This window comes from Heterocephalus glaber, unplaced genomic scaffold (genome assembly GCF_053883595.1).
Source record: "Heterocephalus glaber isolate CG9 unplaced genomic scaffold, H.glaber_assembly_v1.0 deba00001729, whole genome shotgun sequence".
In the NCBI taxonomy this organism is placed as follows: domain Eukaryota; kingdom Metazoa; phylum Chordata; class Mammalia; order Rodentia; family Bathyergidae; genus Heterocephalus; species Heterocephalus glaber.
Window position 1 is genome coordinate 6,408,392 of NW_028258440.1, and position 12,898 is coordinate 6,421,289.

A 12,898-nucleotide genomic window follows, 5' to 3' on the forward strand; every position below is an offset into this window, starting at 1 on the left:
TTACATATGATAAAACACTTTTAAAGTATTTATCTACTAAATTTTAACACATTTATTTGCTTGTGCAATAACCATCATAAAATAATGACACTTTATTGCCTCAAAAGTCAACTGCCTTTTTTCCAGTTAATCCTTCACCTTTCAGCCCTAGACAACCACTTACTTGCTTTTTGTTACCACAGATTAGTATTTTCCTGGTGCTTCATATTAATGAAGTGGTGTATAGTGTAAACGTTACAGATTTTATTTTATCTATTTCCAGGTAATTTGTTTTCCTCTTTTCACTGAGGTGTAATAGACAAATAAAAGTTATATAAATTTAAGGTGTGCAGCATAATGTTTTGTAATATGTATACACTGTTAGATGATTACCACAATCAAGTTAAGTAATACCTCACATAGTTACCTTTTGTGTGTGTGTGTGTGTGTGTTTGTGGGTGTGTGTGTGGTGTGTGTAGAGTACTTAGGATATATTGTCTTAGAAAATTTCATGTATTATTAACTATGGTCACCATACTGTACTTAGACCCTAGAGCTTATTCATCTTATCACTGAAGGTTTGTATCCCTTGATCGAAGTCTTTCCATTCACTCCTCTTCCTGCTTCCCATATTCAGCCTCTGATAACCACTCTACTTTTTGCTTCTGTGAACTCAACTTTTTTACATTCCACATATAAGTGATATCATGCAATGTTTTTCTTTCTGTGTCTGGCTTACTTCACTTAGAATAATGTTTTCCAGGTTCATCCTAGTTGATGCAAGTGATGAGATTTCATACACTCACATGCACACACACACATACACACTCACATTCACATTTTCATTATCCATTCATCTTTCAAGAGCACACATTGTTTCTATATCTTAGCTATTATAAATAATGTTGAAGTGAACACAAGAGTCTAGGTTTTTCTTCACAATACTGATTTGAATTTTCTTTAAATATATTTTGAGACACCTCTGTACTGTTTTTCATAACGGGTACAGCAAATTATATTTTTCTTTCTTTTTTAAAAATAGCCAATTAGGACTCAGGCTTTCTAATGTAGGATTGATTGATTGATTGATTGATTGATTTTCAGTACTGTGAATTGAACTTAGGACCTTACACTTGCCAGGCAGGTGTGGCGCCACTGAGCTACATCCCTGGGCTTTATATTCTTTCAATAGTGTATAAGGAATCACTTTTCTTCACACCTTCACCAACATTAATTATATTTTGTCTTTTTGATACTAGCAACCTTACAGGTGTGATGTGTTATCTCATTATAGTTTTGATTTGCAATTCCATAATTAGTGATATCAAACATCATTTCATATTCCTGTTGGCCATTTGTATTTCTTTTTAGGAAATGCCTTTGCAAGTTCTTTGCCCGTACTTTTTTGGTACCGGGGATAGAACTCGGGACCTTGCCCTTGCAAAGCAGGCAGCAGAAGCACTGACCTAAATCCCCAGCCCTCTTTGGCCATTTTTAATTGAGTTATTTTTGATTCTTCCTATTAAGTTGTATGAGTTAATATGTACTTTTTATCTGACTCATTCAGCATAGTTTTTTTGGATTCATCCATGTTATGGTGTGTATCAGTAGAATGTTACTGTAGGTTTTTTACAGATGATCTTTATCAGGTTGAAGAGATTACCTTCTATGCCAACGTTGCTAAGAGTTTTTTTTTAGTCAGGAATGGATGTTAGATTTTTGACTAATAAGTTTCCTATACCTTTTGAGAATTTCCTATTTTTCTTATGTAATCCTTTAGTATGGTGAGTTATTTTTGATTAATTTTCAAATATCAGACCAACTTTGGAATACTGGAACATTTAGTCATAATTCACATTAAGTAAGAATATATCTGTGTATGAGGAATATTTGCCTGCAGTTTTCTTTTCCTGTATTTTTTTTTTTTGAGAGAGGGACTTGCTCTATAATTCAGGCTGGACTAGAACTCACTATGTAGCCCAGACTGGCCTCAAACTCATGGTAATTCTCATGCCTCAGCCTTCCAAATGCTGTGATTACCCGTGTACGCCAACACACCTGGCCCATTTTCTTGTAATTTCTTTGTTGTGTTCTCATAATAGTAATACTGGCCTCATAGAATGAGTTGAAATTATTAATTTTATATTAAATTGTTATTATTTCTGCTGTAAATGTTTGATAGAATTTCCCAGTTAAACACTCTGAATCTGGATTCTTTTTCTGGGAAGACTTTCAATAGTAAATTAACTTCTTTAATAGATATAAGGCTATCTTTGAGCAGTAGTAGTTTCTATTTGAACTGATTTGGTGTTTTTTTTCTTCCAAAGACTTTCGATTTTTCCTAAGTTGTCACATTTATTAGCTAAGCTTTTTTTATAATAGCTCTTACTATCCATTTAATATATGTAGAATCTGTAGTGATGTCACTACTCTCATTCCTTATTAGGGTAATTTATGTCTCCTCTTTTTTTCCTCTTCATTCTAGCTATAGGTTTTTATCAATTTTATTGATCTTCTCAAAGAAAGAAATATTTCTTGGTTACATTGATTTTCTCTATTGTTTTTCTGTTCTTTATTTCCCAGTTTCCCACTATAATTTTTGTTATTTTCTTTTTTCTTTCCTTAAATTCTTTTATTGGTACATTTTAGGTATACAACACATTTACATTTCTCATTGGGAATTGTACCTTTACATGATGTATCTTGGTTCTTATTTTTTCCCTATTCCCTGCCCTTCCTTAACCCCCTCCACCCTTCCCTATTTACAAAGACTTTGTTTCAATTTTTTTCTTTTCTGATAGTTTTTCCTTTTCCTTCTTTCCTTTCCTCTACCCCTCCCGCTTCTCCTACCATTTTGCACCTTTTCTTCCTATTTCACATTATCAATTTTTCAATTTAATCATTTTAATCCTTATTTACACTTTCAGTTTTTCACACGAGAGAAACTATTTGGTATTTCCACATGCGCATCCTATTTATTTCACTTAAGAGTAGGGCCTCAATGTGCATCCATTTGGCTATAAATGTCTCTAGTTTCTCTTTCTTTATGGCTGAGTAGTACTCCATTTTATTAAAAAACCCACATCTTCCTTATCCAGTTTCTAGTTGACAGGCACTTGGGCTGTTTCCAAGCTTTAGTTATTATGAACTGTGACGCTATAAACATGGGTGCACATATATCACTGTGGTATGATTCTTTTAATTCTTTTGGGAAGATACCCAGTAGGGGAATAGCTGGGTCAAATGGGAATTCCAGTACTAGTTCTTTGAGATATCTCCATACTGATTTCCACAATGGTTGAACCAGTTGGCACTCCAACCAACAATGGAAAAGGGTTCCTTTCTTCCCACAGCCCTGCAAACATTTGTTATTGGTTGATTTCTTGCTAGCAGCCATTCTTTCTGGGGTGAGGTGGAATCTCAGTGTTGTTTTCATCGCCATCTCTCGAATGACCAATGATGTTGAGCATTTTTTCAAATGTATATTTGCTGCTTTTACTTATTTGTCTGAGAAATGTCTGTTCATTTTCAGATGCCCAATTCTGAATTGGGTATTTAAATTTGGGGGGGGAGTCTGATTTTTTAAGTTCTTTATATATTCTAGATAGTAGTCCTTTGTCTGAGGTACAGGGCTAAAAATGTTTTCTCACATTGTCTGATGGTGATTTCTCTTGCAGTGCACAAGATTTTTAATAAGTTGAGATCCCAGTTGTTGATTCTTTGTGCTAGTTCCCATGCTACTGAGGTTTTGTTCATAAAGTCTTTTCCTATGCCAATGTCTTCAAGAGTTCTACCTAACTTATCTTCCAGCAAGTTTACTATTTCTGTTTTAATATTTAGATCTTTACTCCACTTTGATCTTAGTTTAAGGCATGGTGATAGATACGGGTCTAGTTTTAATCTTTGGCTGGCAGGTTGAAATCCAGTTTTTCCAGCACCATTTATTAAATAGGCTATCTTTCCTCCAATGAGGGTGGTTGGATAATTTGTCAAAGATGAGGTGGCTGAGTATGTCTGGAGTTGTTTCTGCATCTTCTAATCTATTGCACTGATCCTCGGGTCTGTTTCTTTGCCAGTAGCATGCTGTTTTTATCACAGTATCTCTGTAGTATAGTTTCAAGTTGGGGATTATCCTGCCATGTCTCTGTTGCCTAGAATTGCTTTTGCTCTTCTATGTCTCTTCTGGTTTCAAATGAATTTTTGGATTGTTTTCTCTAGTTCTGTGAAGTATATTTTTGGAATTTCAATCAGCATTGCATTAAATCTATATAGCAGTTTTGGAAGTATGGCCATTTTCTCTGTGTTGGCTCTTCCTACCCAGGAACAAGGGATGTCTTCCCATTTTCTTATATCCTCTTCGATCTCTTTTTTCAGAGTGCTGTAGTTTTCAGTGTAGAGGTCTTTTGCTTCCTTTGTTAGATTGAGTCCTAGATATTTCATTTTTTTGGATGCTTTTGTAAAAGGAATTGTTTCCTTAGTTTCTCTCTTGGTGAGGCTGTTATTTGTGTACAAGAAGGCTATTGTTTTTTGAGTGTTGACCTTGTATCCAGCTACTCTACTGAATCTGTCAATTAAGTCTAGAATCTTCGTTAGAGTTTTTTGGGTCTTCTATATAAAGTATCATATAGTCAGCAACTAAGGACAGTTTTTTGGGTCTTCTATATAAAGTATCATATAGTCAGCAACTAAGGACAGATTAACTTCTTTCTTTCCTATCTTTATTCCTTTTATTTCTTTCTCTTTTCTAATTGCTGTGACTAATGTTTCCAGAACTATATTGAACAGGAGTGGTGATAGTGGGCATCCTTGTCTTGTTCCTCATTTTATCGTGAAAGTTTTCAGTTTTTGACCATTTAGTATGATGTTGGCTGTTAGTTTTTCATAGATAGCCTTAATCAGGTTGAGATAAAGACTTTCTATTCCAATTTTCTATAGGGATTTTATCATGAAAGGGTGTTGGATTTTATTGAATGATTTTTCTGTGTCTATTGAGATGATCATATGGTTTTTTTCCTTGGCTCTGTTAATATAGTGTTATTACATATATTGAGTTACATATTTTGAACCATCCTTGTATCCCTGGGATAAGTCTAACTTGTTCAGGGCATATGATCTTCTTGATGACCCTCTGTATTCTGTTTGCCAGTATCTTGTTGAGGATTTTTGCATCTATGTTCATTAGGGAGATTGGCCTGTAGTTCTCTTTTTTTGGTGGGTCTTTCCCTGATTTTGTAATCAATTTAAAACTTGCTTCCAGGAATGAATTTGCAAGTATTGCTTCCCTTTCAATTTCATTGAAGAGATTAAAGAGTAATGGTGATAGTTGTTCTCTAAATGTCTTGTAGAATTCAGCAGTGAAGCCATCAGGACCTGGGCTTTTCTTTGTTGGTAAATTTTTTATTACATTTTCAATTTCACTCATTGTAATTGAGGTGTTTAGAATTTTTATATCTTCTTCATTTAACTTTGGCAATTCTTATGTATCTAGGAATCTATCCATTTCTTCTGTGTTTTCCTTTTTATTAGAGTATGGGTTCTCAGTGTAGGTATTGATGATCCTCTGGATTTCTGTTGGATCTGTTGTGACTTCACCTTTTTCATTCTTAATTACATGGATTTGAGCCTTTTCTTTCCTTTTTTTTTGATAAGTTTGGCTAAGGGTTTATCAATTTTACTTATTCTTTCAAAAAACCAACTCTTTGAATCATTGATTTTTTTGTATTGTTTTCTTAGTCTCCATTGCATTGATTTCTGCTCTGATCTTTATAATTTCCTCCCTTGTACGAGCTTTGGGTTTGTCATGCTCTTCTTTTTATAGGACCTCAAGGTTCAGCATTAGGTTGTTTATTTGAGCTCTCTCTCTTTTCCTAATATGGGCATTCATGGCTATGAATCTCCCCAGTAGAACTGCTTTCATTGTGTCCCATAGATTCCTGTATGTTGTGCTGGCATTATCATTTACTTGCAGAAACTGTCTAATTTCTTCTTTAATTTCTTCTGTGACCCATTGGTTGTTCAGGAAAGTGTTATTCAATTTCCATGTGTTTGTGGGGGTTTTGTGGTTTCTTATGCTATTGATCTCCAATTTTATTGCACTATGATCTAATAATATACAGGGGGTAACTTCAATTCTTTTGCATTTACTTAAGCATGTCCTATGAGCTAGCATGTGATCTATTTTGGAGAATGACCTGTGTGCAGCTGAAAAGAATGTATATTCTGATTTTGTGGGGTGGAATACTCTGTTGACATTTGTCAAGTCCATTTGTTAAAAAGCTTGGTTCAGTTCTAGAATTTCACTGTTGATTTGTTTGTCTAGATGATCTGTCAATTTGTGACAGTGGGGTATTGAGGTTCCCCACTAAAATTGTATTAGTTCTTATTTGGTTTTTCATGTCCTTTAATATTTGTTTTGTATAGTCGGGGGCATTTGCATTTGGTGCATATATATTTATGATTGTCATCTTTTCCTCTTGGATTGTTCCCTTCATAAGGATGTAGTGACCATCTTTGTCTCTCTTAATTAGTTTTGGTTTGAAGTCTACTTTGTATGGAAATAAGATTGGTACCCTTACTTTTTTCTGGCTTCCTGTCACATGGAGAACTGTTTTTCATCCTTTTACTTTCAGTCTATGAATTTCTTTTTGAATTAGGTGTGTTCCTTGTATACATCATATTGTTGGATTTTGTGTCTTAATCCATTCTGCCAGTCTATTTCTTTTGATTAGTGAATTGAGGCCATTAACACTGATGGTTATAATTGGTAAATATTGACTTATCCTTGTCATGATGTTTTGCTGTTGTTGGCTCTTTTATTTTTTATTTTTCCCCCTTTCCCTTTAGTTTCTTGTCTTTCCTGGTGGCTTCCCTCTATTGGGCCTCATGGAGTTGTGACCTTCATTGCCTTTTTCTAGGATATTGTTTAGAATTGTTTTTAGTGTTGGTTTGGTGTCATTAGAAAATGACAATTTTGGTAGCAGTTAATTTGTCACCTTTAACCACACAAGCTAGATCAATATCTAGGGACAACCCCAAATATGTTTGTAGGAAGTAAACCCTTCAAAATGGCAAATTTTCCCTTTGGGATAAGGATTTAGGAGGTGTTGGGGAGGGAGGGATAGAGAGACAGAGGGAGAAAGAAAGGTTAGAAGTGAGGCTAGAGGACATGGGAAGAGCACACAAGTTGTGGGAATCTGTTGAAGACAGGAGGAAAAGACAATGAAAGAACAGAGACAGTTACAGAACAAACTGACAACAATAGGGAAGCTAGAAACTGTAGTCACCTTCCTATAATAGTGACAATCGAGAGGACAGAGAGAGAGAAACAATTCAAAATGGGACAGGAATAGGAACAAAGAGGGAGAGAAATAAAGAGCCAGGAGGGAGGGAAAGAGAGAGAGAGAATGAAAAGAAAAGAATACACACACACACACACACACACACACACACACACACATATATATAAAACAAAACAATAGTTCTCCCTCAGGATATGTCTCTGTTGTCCTGGTGAACAATGTGGGCAGCAGTGTGTGGGTCTAAGTCAATGAGTCTCAGCAAGCCAGCTGTAGTCTACTGAGATTCAGGCTGATTTCTGGCTGCAAGGTCCAAGTTGAGGGCCCTGACCTCCTGCAGGATTAAACTCTGCAAAGTTCTATTGCAGGTTCCAGCTGTCCTCCTCTCTATGGGAGTCCAGGTTTCTATGGGAGATGCTGATCCCAACAACTTACCCACCATGGTGGTTCACTGTGTTTTTATTGAAGAGATTTTCTTCACTTTCCCAGTGGGCTTCAGTTTTCAGAGACGCCCTCTCTTTTGTTCACTTCTGCTGTATCTTCTGGGGCTCATAGCCATGGCCTTTATGTTTCCCCTGGTGCCTCTGCTGTGCAGATTCAGATACCGCCCAGCCCGGCGAAGGGTTCTGGCACAGGCGGTGGCTGCTGGCATCCACAGGCTTTTTGTTATTTTCTTTCTTATATTTATTTTGGGTTATATTTCATTTCCCTTTTCTAGTTTCAGAGGACTTTTTTTCACAAATATATACATTTAGTGCTAAAAAACCCCCTGTTAATTATTGTATTAGTTATATCCTTCAGATACTCAATATGCTGTGTATTCATTTTTATTCAGTTCAAAATACTTTATATTTTCCTTTTTGATTTGTTCTTTAGCAAATTGTTGTTTACTTTCCACATATTTGAAAATTTCCAGAGATCTTTCTGATATAGAGTTTGAACATAATTCCATTATGGTCAAATCATATTTTGTGTGACTTGAATCATTTTAAGTGTTTTGAGACTTATGTTATGGCCTGGAATATTATCTTTAATGGTAAATATTTGATGTCCACTTAAAAGTAATATATATTTATTTTTCATTACATGGAGTTTTTATCTATATTGATTATGTGTGTTTTATATTCTTGTGTATCTTTGGTGATCTAATTTTCTTAAGTGTTTATTAGTACGTGTTTGCTATACATATTGACTACATTCATCATGCGATTGGTATATGTGAATAACACATCTTATTTTTACTTCCCTGGCCCTCTCTTCTCTCCCACCTTAATGAATGTCTAGTTTTCCTTCACATTTGCAAGAGATCAATCTTCCTATTTTGTACTATCTATCTTTTATTTTACTCTTTAAGTTACTTATACTTTGGGTTTCACGTATAAGATAAATCATGCAATATTTGTGTTTATGTGTGTGAGTTATTTCACTTAGTATTATAGTCTCAAGGTACATCCATTTTTTTATAAAGCACTCAAATTTATCTGCTTATGGCTGAATAGTACTCCATTGTGTATATATGCCATCTTTTCTTTATGCATTCTTCTCTTGGTGGACATACAGGCTCTTTCTAAGATTTAGCTATTGAGTTGTGTTGCTGTAAACATGGGTATGCATATACTACTTTAATATGATATTCTTATTACTTTCAGGAAAATACTTAGAAGGGGAATACTTGGGACAAATACTACTGTTAGTTTTTGGAAGTATCCCCATACTGATTTCTAGAGTGGTTGTACTTAGTTGACATTACCACCAACAATATAGAAGAGGTCCTTCATCCCCCAAGCCTTGCCAGCTTTTTTTTATATGATTTCTTGATAATAGCTATTTTCCTGGGTGTTTTAATTTGTACATTTTTGCATGGTCAGTGATGTTTGTATACATTTATTAGTGCTTTGTACTTTTTTGAAAATTCATTTCAACTTTCCATTCTTGCCTAGGGTTTTTATTTTGGGGGGGGATAATTTTTTTTATTTCTTTATATATTCTAGATATTAGTACTCTGAGGAGTGACTGGCAAAATATTTCCTTCTGTAGTTTGTCTCTTCACTCTGTTAGTTGTACTCTTTGTTGGGCAGAAGCTTTTTATTTTGATATAATGCCATTTATTGATTCTTGATGATATTTCTTTTAAAATATGGATTCTTTTCAGAAAGTCTTTACCTATACCTATATATTCAAGTTGTACCTATTTTCTGTTCCAGTAGATTTTTTCTATTTTAATGCTCTTTGATCCACTTTTTAATTTTAATACATGATGAGAGAGGCCATGTTTCCTTCAGTGTTTGTTCTTTGCATCTATGTGAAAGATCAGATGACTAGATGTTCCTAGGGTGGTTTTTACACCCTCAGTTCCATTCCCCTGATCCACCTGTCTGTTTTGGAGCCAGTATCATGCTGTTTTTGTAATTGTAGTGTTTTCTTTCTTTCCTATACATATATTTTTAGTTCTTTCTTTGCCTGATTTCTCTGGCTGGTGTTTTGAGTACTATATTGAACAAGAGTGGTGATAGTGGACATCTTTACCTTGTTCCTGATTTTCTAGGAAAAGCTTTTGATTTTTTCCTATTTAATATAATATTGGGAGTAAGTTTGTCATAAATAGCTTTTATCAGATTTAGATAATTTTATGCCTACTTTCTTCATTTTTTAAAAACATGAGTGGGTGTTGGATTTTTTCATGCACCTGTTGAGATGATTATGTGATTTTTTTGTTGCTTCTGCTTATATGGTTGGTATATTATATTTATTGATTTGTATATATTGAACAATTTGTGCATCTCTGGGATGAAACATACTTGGTTATATTGTATGGTCTTTTACATAATTTGTTGCATTCTTTCTGCCAGTGTCTTCTTGAAGCTTTTTACATCTATTCTCATAAAACATTGGTCTGTAGTTTTCTTTTTTAGTTGAGTTCTTGTTTAGTTATGGAATCAAGGTAATACTAGCTTCCAGGAATTTGTTTGAAAGTACTCCTTCCCTTTCATTTTCATTAAAGAGTTTGAGGAGAATTGGCATTAGCTCTTCCCTGAATTTCTTCTAGAATCAGCAGTAAATTCATTAGGCTTTTCTTAGTTGGTAAGTTTTTTTAAAATTACTTCCTCAATTTCATTGCCTGTTATTGGAATGTTCAGGATTTTTAGATCTTCTTGATTCATTCTGATAATTCATATGTGTTTAGGAATTTATCCATCTCTCCTAGTTTCTCCAATTATTTGTGTACAGGTTTTCAAAGTAGTTATTGATAATCTGCATATTGGCAGTGTTCACCATCATTTCACCTTTATAAATTTGTAATTACAAATTACATTTCCTTCTTTTAGTAATTTTGGCAAAGAGTTTCCCTTTTTTGTTTATTCTTTCAAAAATACCAGCTCTTTGTTTCATTAATGCTTGGTATTATTTATTTTTTAGTCCCAATTTCATTAATTTCTGCTCTGATCTGTATGATTTCTTCCCTTGCACTGGCTTTGGGTTTGGTTTGTTCTTATTTTTCTAGGACTTTGATTTGTATCATTAGGTTTTTTATTTGAGCTGGCTCTTGTTTTGCAATGTATGCATTCAAAGCAATAAACTTCCCTCTTAGGACTGATTTCATTGTTTCCTATAAGTTCTGCTATTTTGTACTGGCATTATCATTTGATTCTAAGAAATGTTTAACTTCAACCTTGATTTCTTCTGTGAGTTATTAACTATTCAAGAGTGCATTATTTAATCTCCATCTGTTGTATAATTTCTGTGGTTTGTTTTGCCATTGGCTTTTTTCATTGACCTGAAAACATATGTGGTATTTATTACTTTGATTCTTTTACGTTTATTTAGGCAAGCCTTTTGACCTGGTATGTGGTCTATTGGAGAAAGTCCCATGTGCTGCCGAGAAGAATGTGCCTTATGATTTTGTAGGGTGGGGATACTCTTTAGATATCTATTAAGTCCATTTGTTTGAAGATGTGCTTCAAGTCTGATATTTCTTTCTTGATTTTTTTGTGCAGTCAATCTATTTATGACGGTGAGGTATTGAAGTCCCCCAGTGTAATTGTGTTGATGTTTACATGATCTTCTATGTCCAGTAATCTTTGTTTCATAAAGTTGGATTTGAAGATGTTCAGTGAATATGTAATTATCATCCTGTTCAATTGTTCCTTTAACCAATATTTAGTGATCTTTTTTGCCTCTTTTGATCAGTTTTGATTTGAAGTCCACTTTGTCTGATAATAGGTATTAAGTTCTGCTTACATTTGGGTTCCCTTTACATGGAGTATTGTTTTCATTCTATGATATTTAGTCTATGAATTTTTCTTTGGATTAAATATTTATGTTATATGTAATATACTGTTGGGGCTTTTCGGATCCAATCTTCCATTATGTGTTCCTTGATTCAGGAGTTCAGACCATTTACAATGAAAGTTATTATAACTGAAATGTATTGACTTATTCCTGTCATTGCATTATTTTTCTGTTGCTGATTCTTTTGTTTTTCTCATGTACTTAGCAGCTCACCTTCTTTGATTTCATTAGACTTTTCATGTCATTCACTTCATTTTTTCTGGCTAAAATATCCACGAGAATTTTTTGAAGTGCTTGTTTAGTGGTCATGAGGTTCTTAAGGTACTCTTTGCCAGGAATGTTATTATTTCTGTATCAATTTTGAAAGATAGCTTTGCAGAATATATTAGTCTGAGTGGAAAGATGTTTTCTTTTAGGGCTTGAAGCACTTCACTCTAAGCTCTTCTGGCCTTTAATATTTATGTTGAGAAGTCTGTTTTCTAAGTGATTTGTTTCTTTTCTCTAACAGATTTTAAGATTCTGTCCTTGTGTTGGATTTCTGGGATTTTAATTTTGTTATGTTATGGAGAAGTTCTTTTCTGGTCATGGCTATTTGGAGTTCTATATGCCTTATTTACTTGTATATTGAATTCTTTCTTCATACTTTGAAAGTTTCCCTGCTATGATTTATTTAAACATAACTTTTATGCCATTCACACTGTCTTCTGACATTTTGCTAGTTCCAATTAGTCTTAGGTTTGTCTTCTTTCCATCATCTGGTAGCTGTTGGGTCAATTTTCCTTGCCTTTTGGTTATTTTAAAGTCATCTCTGAATGAAACAACCATATCTTATAGTTCTGACATTCTCTACATACAATGATCTTTTCTGTTTCCCATACCGCCAATAGAAAGCTTCATCTCCTTGATTTTTGGGGGAGTACTCTTTCAAGGACTCTAATTCTTTAATAAATTAGTCATTCATTTTGTATCATTTTGTTTAGCTCTCTTTTTTATTTGAGTCTTTTGTAATCTACTGATCAATTTTATTTATTTATTTATTTATTTATTTATTTATTTATTGGTACCAGGAATTGAACTCAGGGCCTTTTGCTTGCCAGGCAGGTGTTGTTCTGCTGAGCTACATTCTTAGCCCTTCAATATATTTATTAAATCCACTGTGTTTAGTTATATCTTCTTTGATCTCACTGTTTCTTTATTTATCATTTTATACAATTGACCAGTTTTAAAAATTCCTCCCCATTAGTGCCCATTGAATCAACTTTTGAAGTTAGTTTTTTAAGAGGTTTGTTGCCTTCTTTTCTTATATTTTTATTTGTGTGTGTTTGTGTGTGTGT

At 34.0% G+C, this 12,898-nt stretch overlaps 1 long non-coding RNA gene across 1 annotated transcript in view; it reads left to right on the forward strand.

Moving 5' to 3' along the window:
• The window catches only part of LOC147821577 (uncharacterized), a 451,078-nt gene that overhangs the window by 415,179 nt on the left and 23,001 nt on the right, over positions 1 to 12,898 (forward strand). The window lies entirely within an intron of this gene.